This window comes from Eubalaena glacialis, chromosome 13 (genome assembly GCF_028564815.1).
Source record: "Eubalaena glacialis isolate mEubGla1 chromosome 13, mEubGla1.1.hap2.+ XY, whole genome shotgun sequence".
Taxonomy (NCBI): domain Eukaryota; kingdom Metazoa; phylum Chordata; class Mammalia; order Artiodactyla; family Balaenidae; genus Eubalaena; species Eubalaena glacialis.
The window spans coordinates 17,336,673-17,361,422 of NC_083728.1; positions in this window are offsets into that span (position 1 = coordinate 17,336,673).

A 24,750-nucleotide genomic window follows, 5' to 3' on the forward strand; every position below is an offset into this window, starting at 1 on the left:
TAATTTAAAAAAAATTTTTTTTTGGCCGCGCTGTGTGGCTTGCGGGATCTTAGTTTTATTTATTTGTTTTTTATTTTTATCTGTTTGGCCGCACCGTGAGGCCTGTAGGATCTTAGTTCCCCGACCAGGGATCGAACCTGGGCCCTGGCAGTGAAAGTGCCAAGTCCTAACCACTGGACTGCCAGGGAATTCTTGGTGTGTTTCATTTAAAATGAACATTTGTATGTCTATTTGGTTAATCTCCATTTCCCTCGCTAGATGGTAAGCTGCATGAGGGCAGGGATCATGCCTGTCTTGTTCGTTAGTATAAACGCAGCACCATCCACTTGCTTCTCATAGATGCTTACTAAGTGCTTGCAGAGAGAATGAATGAATGGATGGATGGAGGAAGAGACAGAAGCACCAAGGATAACTTCCAGGTTTTCAACGTGGGAGCAAGAAGGTAATGGGGCCAGTAGTGGCTGACGTGTGGAAGTGACAATGATGGGCTGAGGGCAGAGCAAACAGTCATGTGATCCCAGGCTGTCCTGCTGACTTTGCCTGGAGTAGGGGACTAACAGTGTTTGGTGTCTGAGATGGAGAAGATTAAGGCAGCGCAGCTGAGCCTGGGGAGGCGGTAACATGTGCAGATTACCCCTCTCACTTGCCCTCGGTTTGATTCCTAACAAGCGACAACGATCCTGGGGGAAGAGACAATGTTTGCTCTTTTGAGTTTATTTAGAAGATAGAGCTGTGTCAAGGTGAGGACCCCCTTCCGGGCTACCCCGCGGGCAGATGGATGCTGGTGCATGTAATTACTTTCAGGGTCAAAGCAGCGCAATCAGCTCCTTTGTCAGCAGCATTCACTGAATAGTTTTATCGAGCGCCTGAAGGTGATTTGTTCCAGCTCTGGGGTAATTGTCCAATCAACCGCAGGTCCCGGGGCGGGGCGGGGTGGGGGGGTGGGGAAGGTAGTTTGAAGGAAACTTCCTGAACATTTGTGATTAAGGCTAGATGGCTTCATTAATGAACAAACATTCTTTGAGCACCTACTGTGTGTTGGGTCCTGTGTCAGGCCTGTGGGAGGTGGAGGAGAGTTCTTGCTGTAAAGAACCTGTGGATGGTTAAAGGGGATAAATAGAACCATCCTTAATCTCATGCTCATCTCAAGTGTTCCAATGAGAGCCCCAAGGAGGAAAGGCTTCTTCCTAATGGAAGAGGCTTTGGAGTAGGGTCTGGGAAGATGATGGGTAGGACTGGGGTGGAGATGAGGAGTTGGCACTGACAGTCATTCAAAGTCAGTGACAAAGATTCTTTCCTTGACCAAACTCTAGCCAGCCTCCTCTGAGCCCTCTTCTTGGTAGGACTCAACTTTGGCCTATAAAGACTTTAGCAAACACTAACATGGCGTCTAACAGCTCAAGCCTGCATCCCTAGTAATGACCCTCGCCCCCTCACAGTTCCTACCTGAGAAAACTCAAGGCTGCCAAATGAATTAATTCACTGTTCCAGCCAACACCTGAAGGTAGGGCCCATCTCTCAGCCTCTGTGGGAGGGTAGGAGCTTAACTTCGATAGGTACCAGTTAGCAAACCCAGATGGGTTTCACATGGACCAAACACCCCTTCCCACTTTTTGTAATTTTTCACTTTCCTGACTCTGTTCATGTCCCTGCCATTCCTCCTCCCTCCTCCCTCCTTCTTCCTTTAAAATGCCCAGTCACCTCTGCACACAACAGAATGGAGCTCAGCACTTTGCCTTGCTGTCAGTGGTCACTAAATCTGTTTTCACTGCTTTAGCTAATGTCTGGTTGTGTCCATCTTTGACAAAAGTTCTCCACGAAGAAATAAAAGCAGAAAACTGGTGCACACAGTTTTCAAAAAGAGACCCTTTTGTTTTCAATCCAGCAGGGGAAATAGTGAGAGAAAGAGCTATGGAGAAAAGGGGGAGCCAGATCATGCAGGGCCTTGGAGGCTCAAGCAAAGAGCTGGGGGTTTTGGCCTGAGTGCCACAAGAAGTGGAAGATTTTAAGTGCGGAAGTCAGAGGGTCAGAGCAGTGCCCATTACAAAGTAAGCATTCACTAAGTGTTCAATGTTGCTGTTATCACTTGGAGTTCCAAAAAATGATTTGTGTGGTGGTGGTATTGAGAGAGGGTTGTGGGGAGCCAAGGTGGACATGGGACAGTAGTTTGGAGGCCACAGCAATGGTTGAGGCCAGAGATGGTGGTGGTCTTGTTTGGCTCAGTGGTTATGGGGATGGAGAGAAGCGATTGAATCGAGGAGAGATTTAGGAGATCAAACTGGCAGGACTTGGTGAATGGCTGGAAGTGGTGGGGGCAGGGGAGGGAAAGGGATAAACTGAGGACGATGTCCAGGTTTCTGGCTTGTGAGAGTGCGTGGGTGATGGAGCTGTTCCCAGGTGTATGTGGGGCAGAGGGGGAGATCACTTTTTCAGGTTGAATTAAAGAGCACATGGGATGGCAGTGTGCTGTTGGGTATATGGGGCTGGAGCTCTGGAGGGCCAGCCTTCAGGGAACGGGGGCTATTTTTATTCCCACATTATACTTGATTTGATCCTGAGCTTCAGGCACAGCCCTGAGAACCTGGCATGTGTGTGACTTAGTTCAGGTTGTAGAGGAGGAAAAATTCTCCTCTATCCTCTTAGGTTCTCTAGCTGGACCTAAGAATTAAACTGACATAAGATGAATTAATAGGAGAAAAGCAAACAAGTTTAATTACATTTTTACACGTATGTGGGACAAGAGAATGAAGACCTGAGGAAGTGACCAGAGCAGAAACTTTTATACCTTTTAGACAAAGAAATGATAAGTTTGGATTTCCCTGGTGGTCCAGTGGTTACGACTCTGCGCTTCCACTGCAGGGGGGCACAGGTTCGATCCCTGGTCAGGGAACTAAGATCCCACATGCTGTGTGGCGAAGCTAAAAAAAAAAAAAGACAAGTTTGTGAAGAAATGACAAGACAAAGGGCAGTAAATTTTGGGGAAATAACTAGAGATATAGTGGAAGGGGGACTAGCGGAAGATAGGATTATTTTAGCAAGCTTGTCTGTACAGACCCCTTTCAGTGTCTGTTCCAAATCTGTGGTGATAAAGATATTCTTGTCTTCCTGGTACAGAGAGGCGCCTTTCTCATGGCCTGTTTTTAGGTAGAAAAGGGGAGGTCAGAGAACCCTTCCCGCATCTGCAGTTTCTCCAGTGCCTTCAGCTCAAAAGAATCATCATGCCCAAGTGGCATATTTTAGGGTGACGTGTCCTGAACTCCTTCAGAGTTCTCCTGGACTCCAAAACAAGATTCAAGTGAAGGGACTTTATTTGGGAAGTGGAGGTCACACCAGTGGGGAAGTGAAACAGGGAAGGAAAGGAGGCAGCAAAGTGTGTGTGGGGAAACACAGGCCTCAGAATGACCCCACACAAGAGGCAAGGGAGCTGGGGTATTTATACACTACAGTTCCTGGAGCAAGAGCCCTTACACACAGAGATACAGATACGACAGATGGAAGCTGCTCGGGCACAGTGAAATGTCCGAGGGGTATAACAGGACATGGACAGCATTGGCTACAAAGCCTAATGATGCAGTTTGTATAAACATGGAGACTTTTATCTCGCACTAGATGAAACTGGTCCTCTGATTAGTTTTATGTCATATTGGCAAGTTAACTTCAACCTTCAAATAAAACCTAGTTGAGATTGGAGTAAATTATGTTTGTAGCACAGGGGGGTGGGATACAATTGTAACCAACCTGTGAACTAATAGTTCCACATCTCATCACTTGGGGTTCATTAGTTTGTTAGAAATGAACATTTATTGAGCATGTACTGTGTGCCAGGCTTCATGCTGAATAGGTTAGATATTGATAAATTATCTCATTTAATCTTTATAATGAAAAACCCTGTGAGATAGGTATAGTTAGACCCATTTTATAGATGAGGAGGGACTCAGTGTTGTTGTCTTTTTTTTTTTTTTTTTTTGGCTTCGCCGTACGGCACGCGGGATCTTAGTTCCCTGACCAGGGATCGAACCCGTGCCCCCTGCAGTGGAAGTGTGGAGTCTTAACAACTGGACCACCAGGGAAGTCCTGGGACTCAGTGGTTTGCTCTTGTTGCGACAGTGTGCAGTTGGCAGAACCAAGTTTCCACCCATTTTCTTTCCTCAACCTTTTGCTGCCGCTTGGCAGTTAGAAATTACAAGAGCAATCTTAGCTCAAGCATTTGGCTTATATTTGCGTTCAGTATTTATTGAAGTTCCCAGGCTCATCCAGTACTAACTGTCGGGGCTTAATAAGTTCTAAATAATAATGATTTCCCCCTGGATGAGTATAGATGTTTCTGTCAGCTGAGGCTGATTTCCACCTAATTTGCAGGGAATTTGTGTGGCACAATGATGAGCTAAATATTTATGCAGGGAGGATGTATGTACAAATCACATTTCCATAAGAAACACAAGGCAAATGAGAGTTTCCCACAAAAAAAAGTTTATTGCTGGGAAAAGATGCTTTAGAGGATCCAACATTAGCCAGGATTAACCAGCATTATCCAAGAGTTAGCCATATTTAGGCAATTTTAACATTTATGCCAGAGAAGTGTCTTTATTAAGAATTGCCAAGGATTACTAGAGGAGAAATCATGTTTGTTCCTCAGGGTTGAGGGAAAACACCTGGGAATATAGAATAGCTTTTTCTCCAAATGATCTAACCATCTTCGTGGATGACCCTGGGCAAGTTACTGCCTGTCTCTCTGAGCCTCAGTTTCTCAAGCTGTCATCTACTGGATAGGATTGGCTGTTCCTTAAGGCCCTGCCCACTCTGTCTTGTAATTCTGTGCGCTACAACTGTGCCTCTGTCTTTTTATCTCCACTGAGGACAGGCTGTTAACCTTGGACTACCAGCCTTCCTACTGAGGGAAAGGAGTCAACATTTCGGCTACTTATTGTGTGTCAGGCACCCGCTAGGTACTTTATGTCAATCAACTTATTACTCCTCATAGCAGCTCAATGGCATAGGTTTTATTTCCATTGTATAGCTAAAAACGAATAAGTTGCAAGTTTAGGAGCAGCTGCTACTTTTGGGGCCATGCGCCAGTCTTCCCCACCCACATCTGAGTAAGTTCAACAGAAAGGTTTTTAAAGGTAAGCGTTTTTACTTGGGGCCGTCTACCAAACGGGTACTGAGGAGCAAAGAGCATAGGACTTGGGGTTGTACAGACCTGAGTTCAAGTTCTGCCTCTTCCAGGCACTAGCTGAATGCCCGGGTGAGTCACATCACCTCTCCAAGTCCTGTTTCCTCATCGGCACACTTACCTTATGAGCTCTGTAGAGCAGGGCTGTTGTGTGGATTCCACGAGAAACCGTCCAGCTCTTTGAGACCAAGCTGAATTGGTTGGTCATTCTAGGTTTCCCTCTAAGGATCATCTCAGATGGCCCTGCTCACTGCCGCTCTGATGTAAGAAGCAGCTCTGGATGTGGCCCTGGCTTCCTCCCCATCCTTGCTCTCTTGAACGCCTTCGCCTGACCCACCCAAGCCCTGGCCCTGCCTGACTTCTGCCTATGTGCATGCGCCGTATGGCTGGAGATACGGGTCCAAGCCCCAGCAACACCAGGTTCTTCTTATGTGACCTGAAGTCACTCATCTGATTTCTCTGAGACTCTGTTTCTCTTCTGTAAAATGGGGATCATTTTACAGACTTTGTTCAAGACTTTTGTAGTTGGTTAAACATCATGATGTTGAAATTAACTGCATGCATGTGTTCTGTCCTCACCCCAGGGAATGACCTCAGTCCTCCTGAATGAATTCTTTTTTTTTTTTTTAATGGAAATATAGTTGATTTACAATACTGTGTTAGTTTCAGGTGTACAGCAAAGTGATTCAGATACATATATATATATTTTTTCAGATTCTTTTCCATTATAGGTTATTACAAGATATTGAATATAGTTCCCTGTGCTATATAGTAGGTCCTTGTTTATTTTATGCATAGTAGTGTGTATCTGTTAATCCCATACTCTTAATGTATCTCCCCCTTTCCCCTTTGGGAACCCTAAGTTTTCTATGTCTGTGAGTCTGCTTCTGTTTTGTAAATAAATCCCTTTGTATTACTGAATGAATTCTTTTGCAGCCTTAAGAGTTCCTGGATTAAAGAGTCCCTCCTGCTTTGTTACAGAGGGACATATGACCCAGCTTGTCCTTTGCTGTCAAGATTTAGGTGCCTTGAATGAGCAAATGAGTGAGCAACCTCCCTCCCTCAGATGTTGCTTTAAGACTGATTTCTGCCTGTCTGAGACAGATTTCCATATAAATGTAATCTCATTGAATGTTTTCAAACTCCTGTGTCCAGGCACAACGTGCTGAAGCCACAGAACCAGCAGGTGGCCACACTGGGATCTGGCGCTAGATCTGCCTGCATCCTTTCTGCTGTGCCCACTGAAGCTCAGTCCTAGCCTCTGCTTGGAATTCAGCTTCGCCCTCACCAAGACTCACAGCCTGACTTTTAGCTTCACTTGCTTCTGAGGCTGTAACATGGCTTTGAAAAGATATTTCAGGAAAATCAGAAAGTTGTAAAAAAATTTTGAGGTCCAGGTTCATAGGGACTTCAGAAACTCTCTCTCTTAAATAACAGCTTTATTGAGATATAATTTAGATACAATAAAATTCACCTTGAAAAAGAATAGTTTAGTGGTTTATAGCATATTTACAGAGTTGTATAGCCATCACCACTACCTAATTTTAGAACATTTTCATTACCTCCCAAAGAAACCCCATACCTATTAGCAGTCACTCCTCATACGTCCCTGGCAACCACTAATTTACTTTGTCTCTGTGAATCTGTCTATTCTGGGCATTTCATATAAATGGAATCGTACGCTATGTGGCCTTCTGTGACTGGCTTCTTTCACTCGGCATAATGTTTTCCAGGTTCATCCAAGTTGTTGCGTGTATTAGTATTTCATTCCTTTTATGGATCCTTGTTTATTTTATGGGAATAAAATTTTAAAAATAATATTCCGTTGTATGGATATGCCACATGTTGTCTATTCATCAGTTGAGTTGATGGATGTTTGGGTTGTTTCCCCCTTTTCTGAATATTGCTGCAGTGAACATTCAGGTACAGGTTTTTGTATGGACATATATTTTCAGTTCTCGGTATAGACTAAGGGTGGAACTGCTGGATCATATGGTAACTGTTTAACATTTTTTGTGGAACTGCCACACTATTTCCCAAAGTGGCTGCAACATTTAACAATCCCACCTCCAGAAACTCTGTTTTGGTGTTTGTTGATTGAAATAGGTTTTCAGATGCTGGCAGTTTATTTGAGCTTCAAGCCCAGTTTGGTCCAAAGTCTCAGAGGAACACTCATTGCATTGCAGATCTGAGCATGGCCAGAAAAGACCTTCTATAGTCTACAATGTTGCACCCTAAATATCCTGTAATAAAATTCAAAATATAGTACCGGCTTGGGTTTGAGTTCTTGAGTAAGAGTTATGATCTAGCACAGGAAGAACAGTTTAGAACAGTGCCTATCTTGCTTTGAGTTCCTTTTGATGCGACACTGAGACAAGGATTTGAGTACAAGTTATTTCCTTTGGAGGTGATCCCAGGAAACACCTGTGAAGGAACAGAGGTAGTGAAAGAGAGAAGGGAAGGAAGCCGATAAGGGGGGGTTATATCAAGCAGATCACTACTGTGGGCAACCAGAGCTCAACTCGGCTGGGGAACTCCGGGATCCAGTGTAGATCATGTCTTGAAGTTATCCCAATGTGGAAACAAAGAAGCTGGAGCATTTATCTACCAATTCCTGGTCTGTCAATTGGTTGAGGGCTGCTTCTGGGGTATGAACTCCTTGGGGCTTCTGTTTTGCCCTGCACACTGGCCTAGCCTGCCCCCATACTCACAGGCGATGAGTTGCAAGCTGGCTTCAGTGTGTGGAGGTCCACGAGCAGAGAACCAACAGGATCAGCCATGGGGCCAGTCCAAACTGGGTATTTGAGTAACCCCATCTGGGGTCACCTCTATCTACGATAAAAAGGCTTGATCAAAATGTCATGTAAGTCTGTCTTTGTTGACTTAAAGGAATCAAAATAGGAGAAATAAAATCTTTTCCTAAACACGTCCCAGAGGTAGGAAGCACAAAGCTTCCAGAACACAGGAAATAGCTGATAAATGTATATTTTTAAAAATTGAAGTTGGAGGCTGTTCTTTAAGAAAGAAAAGAGTGGGGCAATTGAAAGGCACTTGCTGAAGTAATCAGAGTAGAGAGGCAGGAATAGAGATGGAAATCAGAATCCGCCTTGAGACAAGTTAGTAGGATAATCAAGGGCTAGGAATTGTGCCAGTCCCCCCCAGATCAGAACTGCTGGGTTCCGCAGGTCCCCGAACACATGTTTATATTTAGACCCATCAGAAGAAGGGACCTCTGTAGAAGCAGCTTCCAAATGCCACTGGAGACCAGAGTCACCTGGGGCACATGAGAAAAACAGGGGTCTGGGGTCTCACTGCAGAATCTCCAAGAGCGGGGCCTGGGAATCTGTATTTTAACAAGTACCCCAGGGTGACTGTGAGTCAGATTTGGGGTTCTCCGAGAAGAATGCTGTAGATAAAGTTCCAGACTTTTTGGATATTGACAGGAAAATGTCAGAAATTGACAGATAATCTACCGTGCTCCCTTCTCAGCCTTCCCCACGGCCCTACTTAGATTCCACTGGCTCGTGTTTGTAACTAGCCTGGCCTTTTGTTCCCCACCCTCCCACCCCCATTAAAGTATCCGGCAGGAAGGTTTGTTGGGGTTGGATTTTCATCCCTGGAAACTGGGAGTCTTAGACATGCGTGGTTCTGTCTCTAAAGCATAGCCTCAAACAAACAAACAATCCAAGAGACAGAGTGTAGGCAGCTGAAAAGGATACAAGAGGAGTTGCTTTAACTGGAGTCTCTCTAGACAGATGAAAGGCTTTACATTTTCTCCTCACTCCCCATTGAACTTTTCTTAGTCAGCGTTATAGCTAATGATGTCTTCCCCAATTCATGTTGAAGTCCTATCCCCCAGTACCTCAGAAAGTGACCTTACTTGGGACAGGTCCTGACAGAGGTAATCCAGTTAAAGTAAGGTCATTAAGGTGGGCTGTAATCCAGTATAACTGGTGTCCTTTTTAAAAGGGGAAATTTGGAGACACATGCATTACAGGGAACAAGCCATGTGAACATGAAGACAGTTGTTTACAAGCCAAGGAGAGGGGCCCCAGAAGAAACCAACCCCATCTCGATTTTGGACTTCCAGCCTCCAGAACTCTGAGATGATAACATTTTGTTGTTTGAAGCACCTGATCTGTGGTACTTTATTCCCTAGCAAACTCACATAGTCAGCTTCCTTGCCAGTGGAGCCTACCTCCCAAATTTCTTTCAGTCTGTCTTTTCCCTCTATCTTCATGGCCTTCACTGTAATAAAGCTCTACCATCTCCCTGGACTCCTGCTTTACTGAACCAGGTTTGTTTGCCTGACACCCAGCAAGCCTCAGTATTTGCTGAGATGCTGAGGTTTGCAGCAGAGAAAGGGTTTATTCATGAGACAGCCTAGCGAGGAGATGGGTGAACAAGTCTCAGATCCACTTCCCTGAAGGCGAGGGGCTCAGGATAATTATGGGATAGAGGAGCAGGGTGATCTGAGGCGTGGGGAAAGGGGATGGGAGACAGGAAAAAGGTGAAGTAATCAGTGTTCTGCATAGGTGTAGCTGAGTTACGTGCTTCTTCGTGGGACGCATGTTTAGAAAACGGCGGCATTAGCGTGATCTGAGGGTGGAGTTTTTGACCTGCAAACGGTCATTCATCAGACACTCACACAGGCCCAGTTGAATGGTCAGTTGTCTCGAATGATTTGAACTGGGCAAGACTAGCTCCATGTTCCTGAAAAACAACTTAAGCAACAGCTACTATAACAACCCATACGTCAGAGGTGTTATCTATAAGGGGTAGTTAAAGGAGTCTTGTGATATATTGTCTAAGCATGGAGGTATGCAATTTGCAAGAACAATTAAAGCGACCTTAGTCAGTGAAGGCAGGTTATAGAGTATTATTTATTAAGCAAATTTTAGTTTAAGGGATTTAATTGATAACAGCCCTTGGTTTCATAAACCTGCCTTTCTGCTTTCACTCTGACACCCCTGCCATTTTTTTCTCAGCCCAGCCACCAGCAACATGTTTACTTTTTCTAATTTATTTTATTTATTTATTTTTGGCTGCGTTGGGTCTTCATTGCTGTGCACGGGCTTTCTTTAGTTGCAGTGAGCGGGGGCTACTCTTCATCGCAGTGTGCGGGCCTCTCACTATCGTGGCCTCTCTTGTTGCGGAGCACAGGCTCCAGACGCGCAGGCTCAGTAGTTGTGGCGCACAGGCTTAGTTGCTCCGTGGCATGTGGGATCTTCCCGGACCAGGGCTCGAACCCGTGTGCCCTGCATTGGCAGGCAGATTCTTAACCACTGCGCCACCAGGGAAGCCCCAGCAGCGTGTTTTATAAACACACATCTGATCGTGTCTCTCCCTTGCTTGAAACTCTACTGTGGCTCCCTATGACTTTCAGGGTGAAGACCCAGATCCTCAGTCACAAGCCCCTACCTAGATGAGCCTTGCATGTCCTTCAGTTTTACTGCCACTTCCCTTCCCTTGTTTCCTCACGTTGGTCTTTTTTTGGGTCTGAATTAGCCTTTCTTCCAGCTCTGCAGTCTCTGCCAGGAATGCTCCTTCATACCGCACCCTTCTCCCTGCTGATTCCCCTCCTTCCATGAGGCCTCAGTTAATGCAGTTCCTTGGGGGGTGACCAGGTTAGATTTCTTCTGCCTTGTGCTTTCCTAATGTCCTGAACTCTCCCATTGCGGCAGCTATGCACTTGTAATTAACAATCTCTGTAATGACTTATTTAGTGTCCTATCTAGAATGTAGACTCCACGGGGGCAGGATTTTTGTTCTGTTTGCTCACTTCTGTATCCGCAACACCTGGAACAGTGCCCGGCGCATAGTAGGTACTCAGTGCGTGTTTGTTGCATGAACAAATGAATGGATGGAATTGCCAGAAGGGCCCGGCCCGGGTCTGTCATGGTCATTCCTGTTTCTCCAGCACCCAGAGCGATGCCCGCCACAGAATAAACTCCCTGTGAATGTTGGGGGAGGGTATGGGTGAGGAGGAAGGGGAGGGGGAGGGGGGTCAGTGGTGGAGGGGACTGAATCTCATCAGGCAGAGCTTCCCTGGGTTGGACTCCTTCTCAGGGAACTCTCGGTTTCCTGGGGGACACCCTCTTGCTAGGAGACGGTCTGACATCTCTGTGATGGGGACACACCCAGACGGCTGCTTGAGTCAGGTCAAAGAAAGGGGGATCCTGGGTGGAAGGAATGGAAGAAAAGGGGTAGTTGAAAAGGATGGTGGGGAGAGGAGAGGAGAAGTCTGCTGAGGAGACTTTGTTTTCAGGTTTCCCTGGTCTTGCTGGCCTAAGGGCCATGAGAGGACTTAGTGGGGAGACAGCAGAAAGTGCACCGAAGCTCACTCCCAGCACGTGTACTCACCCACGGCAGAACCCTCGGCTTGTGGGGCTGCCTGCCTGGTCTTCACCACCGCACGTGTGGTGCTGGGGTTCCCCCTGCTTCCCCAAACTGTGTGCGGACTTTTCTCGGGGGCTAAAGGTTGGTAGGTCTGTATGAGGCTTCCACTCTAGAAAACAAATTCCTTGTATCGCGAGACGTCCAGCTCTTCTAATGTCTGGGAAGCTCGAATTTATTCCAGAGGTTCTCCAGCAGACAGGCCCCGTGACTCGGAGAGCCCCCGGGGCCTCCTCCCGGCAGGCTGGCTTTGCTAAAGGAATCCTGCCTCTGAAGCTCTCCTGCCTCAGCTCCCTGCGTTTCAGCGCGCTTCAGCACGTTGTCGTGCTGTTTGGGTTTGGATGGCAAAGCAGTCAAATGTTTCCAAGGAGAAGAGGGGAAAAGAAATCCCACCCCCCACCCCACCAGAGCCTTCTTGGGAAACATCCACAGGCCTGGCTTGGTCTCCAGAGTGGATCTGGAGCTGAGATCCCGTCCGGATGAGAGTGTTGGTGAGAGGCCATGGGTTCTCAGGGCTCCGCCTGATGTGGTTCCTCAAGGAAAGATTCCCTGGGCATTGAGGACCACCTCCCCGCTTCCAAGGATGTCTTCAGCTCCTTCTCTCTCCCTCTCCCCCAGCCACAGGGCTTGATTCAGATACCTTTGATTGAATTAGTAACTCCTCAAGCAAAACATAAATCAGACAAAGTTGGAGGCAAAGTGTAAATGGGAGGATGGAAAGATTTACTCTGTTAAAATGCTCTCTGAGATATCACAGAAATGTGATGGGATAATTCATTGAGATTACTTGGCGCTTTGTTGATGCCGCTATAGTAGAATCAGAGATTGCATGCAGTCTGTTTGGGCTTTTGGCGTTTTTCCTCCTGTCCAGGCTCTTTCCAAGTAAACATCTTCTTGTCTCAGGTGGAGTGAACTGGACTCCGTATCTCAGGTAAGCCTACAAGGAAGGATCGCATGCCTTCCTCACCTTTGCTCCCAGGCCCCATCAGCTCTTTGCAGCAGGCTCACAGCATTCCAAAGACCTCTCTATGCCCCAGTTTTCTCATCTGTAGAGTGGGGTTCACCCTCATGGAGCTGTTGAGAGGATTAAGTGAGTTAACACAGGCAGAGTGCTTGAAATGGTGCCTGGTATGTACTAAGCACTCAATAACTGTTAGGTATTAGTTATTACCATCACTCATGCATAGAGTCAGGGGGAGAGAACTATCCAGCATGTGTATCATTCAGGGTTCTCCGGAGAAACAGGACTGGGAGGATCCATGTCTATATCTATATCATTATATAAATATCTGTAGATGTATCTAGACCTGGATCTGTATCTATACCTATACCTCTCTTTCTCTCTCTCCATACACACACACACACACATTTATTTCAAAGAATGGGCTCATGTGACTGTGGAGGCTGGCAAGTCTAAAGTTGGCAGGGCAGGCCTGCAGGCTATAAACTCTTAGGTGGGAGCTGATGCTGCAGTCTTGAGGCAGAATTTCTTTGTCCTCAGGGAAACCTCAGTTTTGCCCTTAAGGCCTTTTGATTGATTGGATGAGACCCACTCACATCATGGAGGGTAATCTCCTTTACTTAAAGTCAACTGATTGCAGGTGTTCACCACATCCACAAAATACCTGCCTGGTAACACCGAGGTTAGCATGTGATTGAGTAAACTAGGTGCTACAGCCAGGTCAGGGTGACGTACAGAGCTGATCATCAGAGCGTGACATCCCTAATCTAGCTAGCTCGTCCGCACGCACGTAGGCTGCACTGACCCGCTGCATCCGACCTCCAGGGACGCTCCGTTTCCCCTCCCACACCTCTGCCTCCCCTGTTAAGGTTGCCCCCTCCCCTCCATTCCTGACCTCTGACGTGGCTATTCTCTTTCTTGCTTATTTTGCCTGTGGGTAGGGAACTTGTGGGGTGACTTTTGGGTTCTTGGGGTGGCAGAGGGGAGGAAGACCACAGAGGGGTCTGGACGCTTCTCCTTTCTTCCCGTTGACACTGACCGTTAAGGAAAGGAGAATCAGACCTCGTCCACTGCCAGCATGAATGCCAGAACTCATGCAGACTTTAGAAACTCATTCAACTGAAAGTGTGTCTGTCTCATTCCCAGTCTTGAATTACGTTCACAAGCCCCCTTCCCTTGATGACAATAGATGGGGGAAGGAAGGGCTGCCCTATCCCGGTGGCTGGTGACTGTCAGCCAGCCGGGAGTTTTGCTTGGAAGACGAGGTCCTGGCATGCATTTCTCAACCAGTTATAAAGTGTGTCTCCCGGTTCCACCCCCCACAGCCTTACGATTCTTTAGCTGCAAACTCCTTATGACCAACAGCTTGTCACACTCTCCTCCGGTTGTAAAATTTCATTTTAAGACATTATATGCTCCAAAATATTTACAGATGAAATTTGTATTGTTTGGGATTTGCTTCAAAATAGTGCAGGAGCAGGGAGTGGGTGGGATCAGCCGCAGATGGAGAACCATTGAAGCTGGATGATGGGTACATGGGGGCTTAGTTGTACCGTTCTGTGTCCTATTGAATATGTTTACAATTTTCCGTACCGAAAAATTTAAAGAGAAAAAACCCCACATTATGAAGTCCTTAAGTATGTTTTCAAATAGTGTTTCTCAAGAATATATTCAAGGTTCCACAGATGTTTGCTTAAAATTTCAGTTTTTAATATATTCTTAACTCTTTAAGGCTTGGGATGATAGGATGTGGGAGTGTAGAGCTGGGGGTCAACAAACTCTGGAAAGGGCCAGACAGTGAACATTTTTGGCTTTGTGGGCTGTACAGCTATACAGTGTGAAAGGAGCCACAGGCAGTATGAAAATGAATGTGCATGGCTGTGCTCCAATAAAACTTTATTTATGAACATTGACATTTGAATTTCATATAATTTTCACATGTCACTCAATAATCTTTTGATTTTAAAAAAATCACTCAAAGATATAAAGAGCATTCTGAGCTTGCAGACCCTATAAAAACAAATGGCTGGCTGGATTTGGCTTGCGTGCCATAGTTTGAAGACCACGCTATAAATGATAGTTTAATACACTTGGGATGACCGACCAGGTAATTTGGCCTTCCAGGGCTGTTTTTTTTTTTTTCTTGAACAACTTGAGGAATAAATCTTCTCCTGTCATCTCCGTGGATGTTAGCAAAACAAAACAAAACAGAATAAAACAAAACACCCAAGCAAACTTCAGAGTATGCTAATTGAAAAAGAATCAAACAATTAACATGACAAACATACAGAAGTGAAAGTTTCTTTTCTCATTGCTCATTCCCTGGCCCATTACCCAGAGGTGAAAGCTGGGGTCCCTGTCCTCAGGGATACTAAGACACACTTCTCTGTCCTTCTTCTTCCTCAGAAGGCCAGACTTACATCAATGCTGCCCCAAGGACCAAGCAAAAGACAAAGATTAGCTGACCACTCCCCCCAATATAAAGAATTATACACTTTACATTTTGAGGATCAGTCCACTCATTGGCAGGTGAACTCTTTGAACTGATAAACCAGATGAGAAGGGAATGATTGATTATACATCTGACCTGAATTGACATGTGTCAGTGTTGCTCTAAAACTTCGTGGTTCATGATACCTGTGAGCAGGACCCCATAGGGAACCTTGGGCAAAGCTTTCTTCCTGCCTCAGGTTCCCCGGTCTCTCTGGCCCCATCGGGATCCCCAGCTGCAGGGAGCTAGGTTGTCTGGTCAGTCTGTGGGTCTGACATCTTTTACGGGTTTTTTTGTTGTTATTGTTATTCCACTCTCTTTGCTTTTTCTTTTGATTTTCTGAGAGTGGACACTAATTTGACTCTCATCTTCCTTTCTATTTTTTTCCTCAGGGAATCAAACTAGGCTATTTTTGTTCATGAGGTGGTGGAATACCTTGAGGGTAGAGAGAAAAAAAGCGTGAGAGAGAATACGTCCGCTGCTTCTGCTGGGATCCTTGCTGGCTGTTTCTGAGTTTTCCATGGAAAGCACTTAGATACTCAGAAAAAAGTCTAAGTGGTTTGTGTGCTGCATTTTTCTTTTAGAATCGGGAGAGAAGAACCTCAGGGATTAGCTGATCCAAACCCATCTCTTTTATAGATAGAGAAGCCGAGGCTCATAGAGGTGGAAGGCAGGAGATAGGGGAGGAGTGCGTGAATGGGAGGGAGGTATATTTGGGGGAGGGTGAGCAGGCCTGGAGCCTGGGGTAGGTGGGAGGAGGTGCTGCAGGTGTGTCATGGATGAGAGATGAGCAGGGAGGTGGCCAGGCCAAGACGGTCCTTGCATGATGAGCTTAAGACTTGGCTTCCTCTTGGGGGTTAAAAGGCTACCAGAAGGTTAGGCAGGGGATCTTGGGTTCTGTTATGCTTCAGAAAGATCTTTCTGTGAGAGAGGGACATGTGATGTGAGGCTGGAGGCTGGGAGATTGGGGGGAGGGGGAGGAAGGACAGATAGCTGGTATGGATGTTTGGTGGCAGGTGGAAGGAGAGAGGGGAGGTAATGGTTTGGGACAGAGGCAGAGCCAAGGCCGGGGCTTTTGTCCAGGTGGGGAGACGAGCACGTTTGAAGGCTGGCCCGAAGGAATCTGTGGTGGGGGAGAGACTGAGGATAGGAGAGGATTGCCCTGATGCGAGACCTTGGACGTGGTGACCCAGGCCCAGGTGGGGGAGAAGGGGAGGACTGCGGTGGCAGGGGCTGGCTTTGACAGGTGGGGGACCCAGCCTATAGTTTGGGCCCAGCCACAAAGGCTGACCTGTGACATCCCTGTTCATGGTCGAGGCCTCTGACCGTAGGGGCACTGGCCACTGAGAGGACAAGCCAGATGGGTGAGTTCCAGACCCCAGGCTTTCCAGTGTCCCTCACAACCTTCAGCCACCAACTCACCCTCCTTACTCTTGGAAGTGGAATCAAGGTGGTGTTGGCTACTGTTTAAGGATGGTTGATGTGAAAAAGTAGAAAACGTAATGACCCAAATGAAAACCACCCATTGGACATCTGGAAGCATCCTCTCGGCTTCCCTGCATTATTCTGACTTCTCTGGCCAGGTTCCTTACATGATACCAAGTGCCAATCCAGCCATATTTATAGTATTTCAGACCCTTTCCAATCTCTGACAATCAGTTTTTTGGCCATTAAGCTGGGCTGAAGCAGGAATACTTTAATGTGCTTATTTATATCTCATTGGTTACAGAAGTTCCCTCATAAGTAAGCTCTATGATCCCCCGAAGTGTCCGTGTAAGAGCTTAAATGGACTCATCAATTTCTCAGCCAGTCTTCCTGTAAGGTCAGCCTTGAAGTAGATTGTATCTTTCTCACCACTGATCTCACAGCTGTTTCACCACTTTCACCTTATTTTTGAGCATGAGGACCTTAGAATCATAGAGTTACGGTGTTCGGACCAATTTGAAAGAGGAGGTGGGGGAAGCAGAGGGAGGGCCTTCCCAGCTGAGGGTGGAGGGTCACCAGAGTCGGGCCCCTTCAGAGAGCTGGAGTCTGTGGCCGAGGACCTGAGACCTGGACGGGGTGGAGGCTGATGCGTGCTAGTCATGGGAGGATTTTAAGCCGGGAGGTGGCACCATCAGACTTCACCTGAGGAAGATCATTCGGCTGCATGGTGGAGGGTACGTGGAAGGAGGAGAGGCAGGCAGGGGTCCGCTGAGTGTGACCAGCTCCCACAGCCCATCAGAGCCAGCTCAGACCAGCTTCATGCTTTTAGAGCCCAGTGCAAAGTGAAAGTGAGAAGCATCTTATTCAAAATTTAAGCACAGTCGGGTATTATTCAGCCATACAAAGGAATGAAGTACTGATCCCTGCTACAACATGGATGGATCTCAAAAACATGATGCTAAGTGAAAGAAGTCAGACACAAAAGGTCACGTATTGTATGATTCCATTTATATGGAATATCCAGAATAGGTAAATTCATAGAGACAGAAAGAAAGTAGAGTAGTGGTTGCCAGGGCCTGGGGACAGGGAAGAAGGAGTGACTGCTTAATGGATATGGGGTGTCCTCTTGGGATGATGAAATGGTTTTGAAACTAGATGGAGGTGATGGTTACATGAGATCATGAATGCACTAAATGCCACTGAATGGTATGCTTTAAAATGGTTAATTTTATGCTATGTGAATTTTTACCTCAATTAAAAAAAAAACATATTCTCAGGTGCTGGGGATTAGGATGTGGAATTCATTCATTCGGGGGTGGCGGAGAATCATTATATTGCCTACCACACCCTTCTAGAGTGATGTTTAATTCCTGACCCAATAGATCACAGAGCTAAATTTTTCTAAAAACCTTAGTTTCTAGACAGAGTTCAGAGGTTCTTTTACACTTTTTAGATAAACTACCCTTCTGCTATTACGTGTGTGCGTTTTTGAAGATCTGTTAATTTATAGTGGTAGTTACTATAAATATATGGTAACTTGGACATTTTGGATGGACATCCTGAATTCCATGCTGGAATTATGTGTCATTAGCTACTCTCTTTATAATTCATCTAGTCTGAAAGACAGAGGCTGGTAAGGGTTACAGAAGACTAAAAGACTGCAAGAGCAGGCTTTGAGCTAAATTATTTACTCCAACCCTCTTACTTGATCCATCACAAAAATTGAGAATTTCAGGAAAACTTCTCCTCCAAGCACCGTGATGATCTCCCAGCTTGACTGAAATGCTCTGAGTAAAGGGAACCCACTACTTGTCATAGTAGATTACTCCAAGGTTGAATATTTCAATGCCTAGCATACTCTTATTTTCCTGCAGTTGAAACATGCCTTTCTTTGGTTTATACCCACAGGACCTGGTTCTGTCCTCTGGGGCACACTGGTTACGCTTCTGCAGGGAGGTAAAGGCAGAGATCTGGTCCCTTATTCTTAAAGCTAAATGTCCCCTATTATCTTGCAAGCTTCTTCGCAGCCCGGCCATCCTGCCTAGGCACAATGAAGTTATTCACATCCCTGTCAAACCTGGTGACCAGATCTCCTTTCCCCCATCCCAATGCCCCCTCCCCAAGACTCTTTCTCAGGGTGCTGCCCCCTCCTTTTTTAGGCCATCTCACATAGAAGCCCTTCTTCTGATTCTTTACTCCCAAGGTGGGTCTTGTTGATCTCCTAAGAAAATAAAGCATCGCCCTAGAAGCACGCTGAGCTTGCTGACCCTCACTGAGAGGGAATGGGTCTGTTAGGGGCTGAATTGTGTCTTCCCCCCCCAAACCCCTACATTTATATGTTGAAGTCCTAACCCCTAGTACCTCAGAGTGTGACTGTATTTGGAGATGGGGCCTTTAAAGAGGTGATTAAGGTAAAATGAGGTCATATGGGTGGACCCTAATGCAGTAGGACTAGTGTCCTCATAAGAAATTAGGACACAGATATGCACATGCACAGAGGGAAGACCACATGAGGGCACAGGGAGAAGACGACCACCTACAAGCCAAAGATAGAGAGAGGCCTCAGGAGAAATCAACACTGCTGACACCTTGATCTTGGACTTTTAGCCTCCAGAATTGGGAGAAAATACATTTCATTACATTGTGTAAGCCACCCAGGCTGTGGCAGCCCTGGCAAACTAATATAGGGTCCTGGTCATCAGAACCGCCCAGGCCTCTCCTTCTTTTCTTCCTTTCAGAGGGTCACTCCCTACACAGCCTGCACCCCCTGCTAGCCAAGGGTAGAGAAAGTGACTTCTGCCTGAAGCAGAAAAAAACCAAAACCAAAAACATGATTTAAGTTCCCAGTAGGACTCCCCGCCAGATAACTCATGGTAAAGCTTTGACAGCATTCTGTGCTTCTCCAGGAAGTTGAATCCTAATTTGAGTGTCTTGCTGAGGGATTCTCTCAGCCCCCATCTGGACTGAGGGGTTATTGCCCCTGGTGCCCAAAGTGGCAGCTCTGACTCACCTCATAGCTTCTAAGGGAGGGAAAATAGATTTAATAAGGCTACCAGCAGGGACATTCTGGTAAACATCATGGATTTGGCTGTACCCTAGGAATACTTTTAGATGCTTGGGGTCCAGGGGGTGAGGTGATGGTGCCCAGACATCACTCCTCATCACATTGGACAGGGACTGAGGGTCTGGGTGTGGCCTGATCTCCAGCATAAAGCTGGAAGCAGGTAGCTGAGGTGGGTTTTCAAGCTCTGACAGCTGGAAGTCCCCGTCATAGCAGAGTAGCCACACAGGGTCTTACGTGCCTTCGTGGGAATCATTTCTGCGGGGTACAGGGTTTTAAGCTCATTATTAGCCGAATGCCTCAACCACATTCAAAGCAGAACAAAGTTCACCTCTTTCTGTGGGTTCAGCCAAGATGGTGTCTCAAAGCAGGAATTGATTAGAGAAGTTGAGAAAGGCCAGAGCAGAAAGCAAACGCGGCCCTCTGACTAGCACAGAAGGACAGGAGGTAGGGGTCTAGGTTTGGGGGTCCAGGATGGACCCTTATCTCTGACAGCCTGCTGCCCTCCGTGTTCATTGCTGTAGGTCAAAACTAGTTGTCTTGGTTACAGAGCCCATTTTCTTATAGGAGCAGAGGGCAGATATATTAATGTCTGTTTGTGTCAAATGCAGGCGATATGAAGGAAGGTGAGGGATTTAAATAGCTGGGGGTGGGGATTTTTGACCTAGCTGAGGCAGGGTGATTTACAGGGAGGAGCTGGGGTCAGGAAGGTGCAAATAACAGGGTGTCTCTATCACTTTCCCCTCTCTGGCTAATGCTCAGCTCTGAGCCCACTTTGGGCAGCACTGAACACTAATGAGTTAGGTTCTGCGATTCTGGAATCTCTGGGTTGAGATCCTGTAGATGTTGAGGCTCCCTGAGCTGATGTCGCCCACCTGATAAGTTTTGTGGCTGCTGTGGTTTTGATCCCCGGGGAGCCTTCTGTGGTGTAAGGCCTAAAATTGAGGCACAGTTTGATGGGCTGCCTTGACTATCTGGTGAAACTGAGGGACCTTGAATGGCCCAGTTGCAAGTTTCTTTCCCCACTCTGCTCCTGCAGTTAAGGTCCTCTTATCAAACAACCCTCCCTCTCAAGGGCACCAGGTACAGTTCCTGCTTATCCCCCACGTGGCAGGTTTCTTTTCTCTGTCAGATCATGGAATTACTCGAACAAGCAAATCACCTCCTCTCTTGGGAACCAGGGGTCATCCCACCCTCTTGATACTACAAAGCCTGCCTCTCACAGACCCTGGTTGTTCTCTGTGTTCTGAAGTACAATGCCTGTGTGGCCTTGTGTGACAGGCAGTGTTCTCCTCACCCAGGTTCTGAGTATATGCGATCAATCTGTCCATCATAACTGTTCAGTGCCGAGTGTTATTTGGCTATTGTTGTAACCCTGGAGCAGGAATCTCTCCCTCACCAGCGAGGTGAATAAGGGATGGTTAAAACAGACTCTCTCCTCAGCCATGCCTGGCAGCTGTCATGTTAGGCTCTCTGGAGAATGAAAATGCTGTCTCAGTTTCATTCAGTTAAACCTTTGAGTTGCTCAGACCAAGTTCCCCTTGGGCGAGGTAGGAGGTCACCATTCAGGGTCAAGCCTGGGTACCTCCATCCTCTCACCTCCGAGGTCCTTCTCTGCTTCTTCCTTTGATCCAGGGTACCGGACCCAGCACCTTAGGAGCTCTGCTAACAATCCACAAGCCCTTCTTCTCCTCTTTTCTCCTTTGAGGCACTGATAAAATACGATCTCCAATGGCTGTCTTGGTGTGCCAGCATTCCCATAGTTCAGATGCTTTCTTTCTAGATGAATGAACGAATTAATGAACAAGAGGGAGAATTGACTCTGTACAGTAAGGGAATTTGGCGTGTTGTTTCCTAGGGGTGTGTATTAGTTAAGTTAAAAGGCACAGCTGTTTTAACAAAAGGCCCCAAATAATGTGGCTTAAAGATCGTCGAAGTTTGTCTCCCATACAATAGTCAGAGGTGACGTTCTAGGTCAGGAGGTAGCTCTGCGCCACCACACAGTTATTCAGGAGCTCAGGCTGTTGGTGCCTCTGCCATCTTCATCTTCAAGGTCACTTTGGTTATCACCACCCAGCCAGTAGGAGGGAAAAAAGTGTGCAAATCCAGGGCCATCAAGGCCATAAATTCTTTGTAAGCAAGTGAAACAGAAACAGCACATGTGTTCACTCATATTCCATCACTGCAATGGGTACATTGCCCTCCTTAACCTCCAGGGAAGCTGGGAAATGCGTTCCCTAGCCGGAGGGCCATGTCGCAATCACAGCACCTAGGGAACAAAGGGAGAATGGATTTGGGTGGGCAGCTAGCAGTCTCCCCCACAAAGAGCAACTTGATGTGGATGAAGGGACACAGGATTGGGAGTCAGAAGATATTGGTTCAAGTCCCAGCTTCCCCCGTTGTTAGCTATGCTCTCTTGGGCAAGTGCCTTTCCACTGAGCCTCACCTTCTGGATCTGCAGAATCAAGACCACAGCCCTGTTTCCCCCACTGAGTTGTCCTGTGGGTCAGTGAGATGACATGTAACCTCTCAATTGATGGCATGCATAAGATATGCTGATGTCCTGGGCCCTTTCTGGCCTTAACATTCTGTGCCCTGAGGGCAGGGGGCTCTTGCCTTGGCATCCCGGTCACCTGTGATGCTCATCTTCACCATATTGGCTGTTTACCAGGAACCAGAGAATCACTGGGGATTGAGGTGGGGGGTTAACCTCAAGGGCTCGGGGCTCTACAGCCAGCAGATGCCTCTGAGAGTGCCTGCCTCCACCTACAGCTTTAGGAATTCCTCTCCTCCGCTGGTGAGAAACTTGGAAGAACCCAGAGAGGAAGATTTGAATCTAGGTAGTGGAGGAGAATAGGAGTTGGACAGGCAAGAATTAGAACTGGGGTTTTCGACCTTGGGTCTGCAGGCCTATGTCTGGACATTGGGGTTGTGAACTCTTTGGAAAGGCAATGCAAGAGTTTGTGAGTGTGGTGCATGTTTTGTTTTGTTTTGTTTTGTTTTTTTAATTCCAGGAAAGAAATTCCATAAAGTTACCAGAATCTCAAAGGGGTCCCAGATGTAGGAAGGCTAAGAGGCTTGTGTGAATGATAGACAATTTCAATCAACACCCTATGAAAAGGACAATGGCCAATTGGTATATATTTAGAGAAGGCAACTCAGAAGCTGGGGGGACAGGGAGCATGTTTTCTGAGAAGGACACATAGAGAGAAGTTGTGTTGTTCCGTTTGGCGGGGAGAGGTTGGGGCACTGGGACAGGACACACATGTGTTTTCAGATGACTGCAGGGCAGAGTATCAGGTGCCGTTGGCCCTGTGCTCACACCCTCTACACGCGAGGCTCTTGAACTTGCTGATGGCTTCCAGTGGCAAGTTCCCGCAGCTCCGAGAGTTTTCTTTGGCTGCTGCAGCTCGCTGGGGTATATGGGACAGGTTGAAATGCAGTCCTGGGAGCAACACTCAACCGATGATGCACGGAAACTGGTGGACAGACCCCAGCCTCCTCACCCCTCGGGTGGGATAGTTCTAAGTTGTATTCTATAACAGCATTGAACAATAGAAATATAATGGGAACCATAAATGGGCACCATACAGGTACTTTTAAATTAAGGTAAAAAGAAACAGGTGAAATCAACTTTAATACTATATTTTAACCCAATATATCAAAATATTGTCATTTCGATACATAATCAATATAAAAAAATCATTAATGAGATATTCTTCTTTGTTTAAAAAATACAAAGTCTTTAAAATCCAACGTGCACTTCACACTTACTCCACATCTCAATTTGGACTAGCTACACTGAAAGTATTCCATAGCCCCACGTGGCTAGTAGCTGCTGTGCTGGCTAGAACACTTGTATATTATCTCCCAGAGGTTTCCCAGAGGGATTAAGCTGTAATTGTCCACAGTGGTAACATGCTCATTAATACCCCCCATATTAGTTTCCTTCCTTTCCCTGTCTCAGTTTCGCGTTCACCAACTGGGGGTTCCTAAAAGCCCCTCCAAAATCAGGGCCTGCTTTGGGGGTTCCCTTCCTAAGACAGGCAGTCATAAGACCAAGGGTGCCCCAGATGGTAACAGTAAGACCCATGGGTGAAAGTGTCACGAGTGTTGTTGGAGCAGCACCAGAGCTATTCATTCATTCAAAAATATGTGATGAGCTCTTGCTATGTGCTACGCACTGCTGGGGAATGGGTATGAAGGTCCCCATCACAAGAGGGGACCAGGAAGTCGCAGACTGACCTCTTGGTGGGGCAGCTCCACAAGGACTTCATGAATCAGACTAGGATTTTAATCACGTGCTGTCTGGCATCCTTTGCAGCCTATAGATGCTGCCTTTCGTGATTCATCTGTGCCTCCGTGAAGCATCTCACGTTGTTAATTGCCTGGCTCCCGTGGCACGTCGCTCCTTAAAGCTGCAAATCAAGGTTTTTGTGACATTTCTTCTCCAGCAGTGACTTGTGATTAGGTTGTTGTTCCTAAAAAAGGTCCATCTCTCATCATCTTTGCAATTTCCCTTTGATTTTCTTGTTTGGCAAATTGCGGTTCTCCAGATAAAGACTGGTTTGGAGTCTACTCACTTTCCCCCTTCAATTACTCAGCCGGAAAACACACCTAGGACTCCTGTGACTGGAAGGGACCTCAGAGACCATCTGATTCAATGCCTTCATTTCAGAGATGGGGAAACATCGCTGGAAAGGGGGAAATTGCCCGCTCAAATTCGCATGGTAACACTGGCTCAGCTGAGATGGAAAGGAAGTGCCTGGGTCTGCGTAATCTCCTTCCCCAGCTCTTTGCCTCAACCTGGCCCAGCTCACGCCAAAGCTACACCGTCTGCATACATCACTGGCTGCATGGAGGAGCGTGCCCCACGAAGGAAATGGTTCTTCTCACGGTGGGGGAGAATGTTTTAGTCTTGAATTGTCCCGAGGCTGTTGCAGGTGGTCACACAGTAGTTAGGGCCTGAATCAGGCTTCTGGCTCCTCCTTGGATAGCTGCGAAACTCCAAATGGGTCTCCTGGCCTCTCTGAGCATCAATGTCCACTTCTGCAAAGTGGAACACTATAACTGTGACATCACTTTGCCTTGGTGATAAAGGACAAATAAACCCCTGTTGCAGCCTGTAAGGTTTGGTCCCTGCTGAACTTGATGACCCCTTTTACCCCAAGCTACCCCTTCGTCTCAGTACTTGAGCCTTTTGGACTTTTTCTGGGTCCCTCAAATATGCTGGGGTTTCCTGC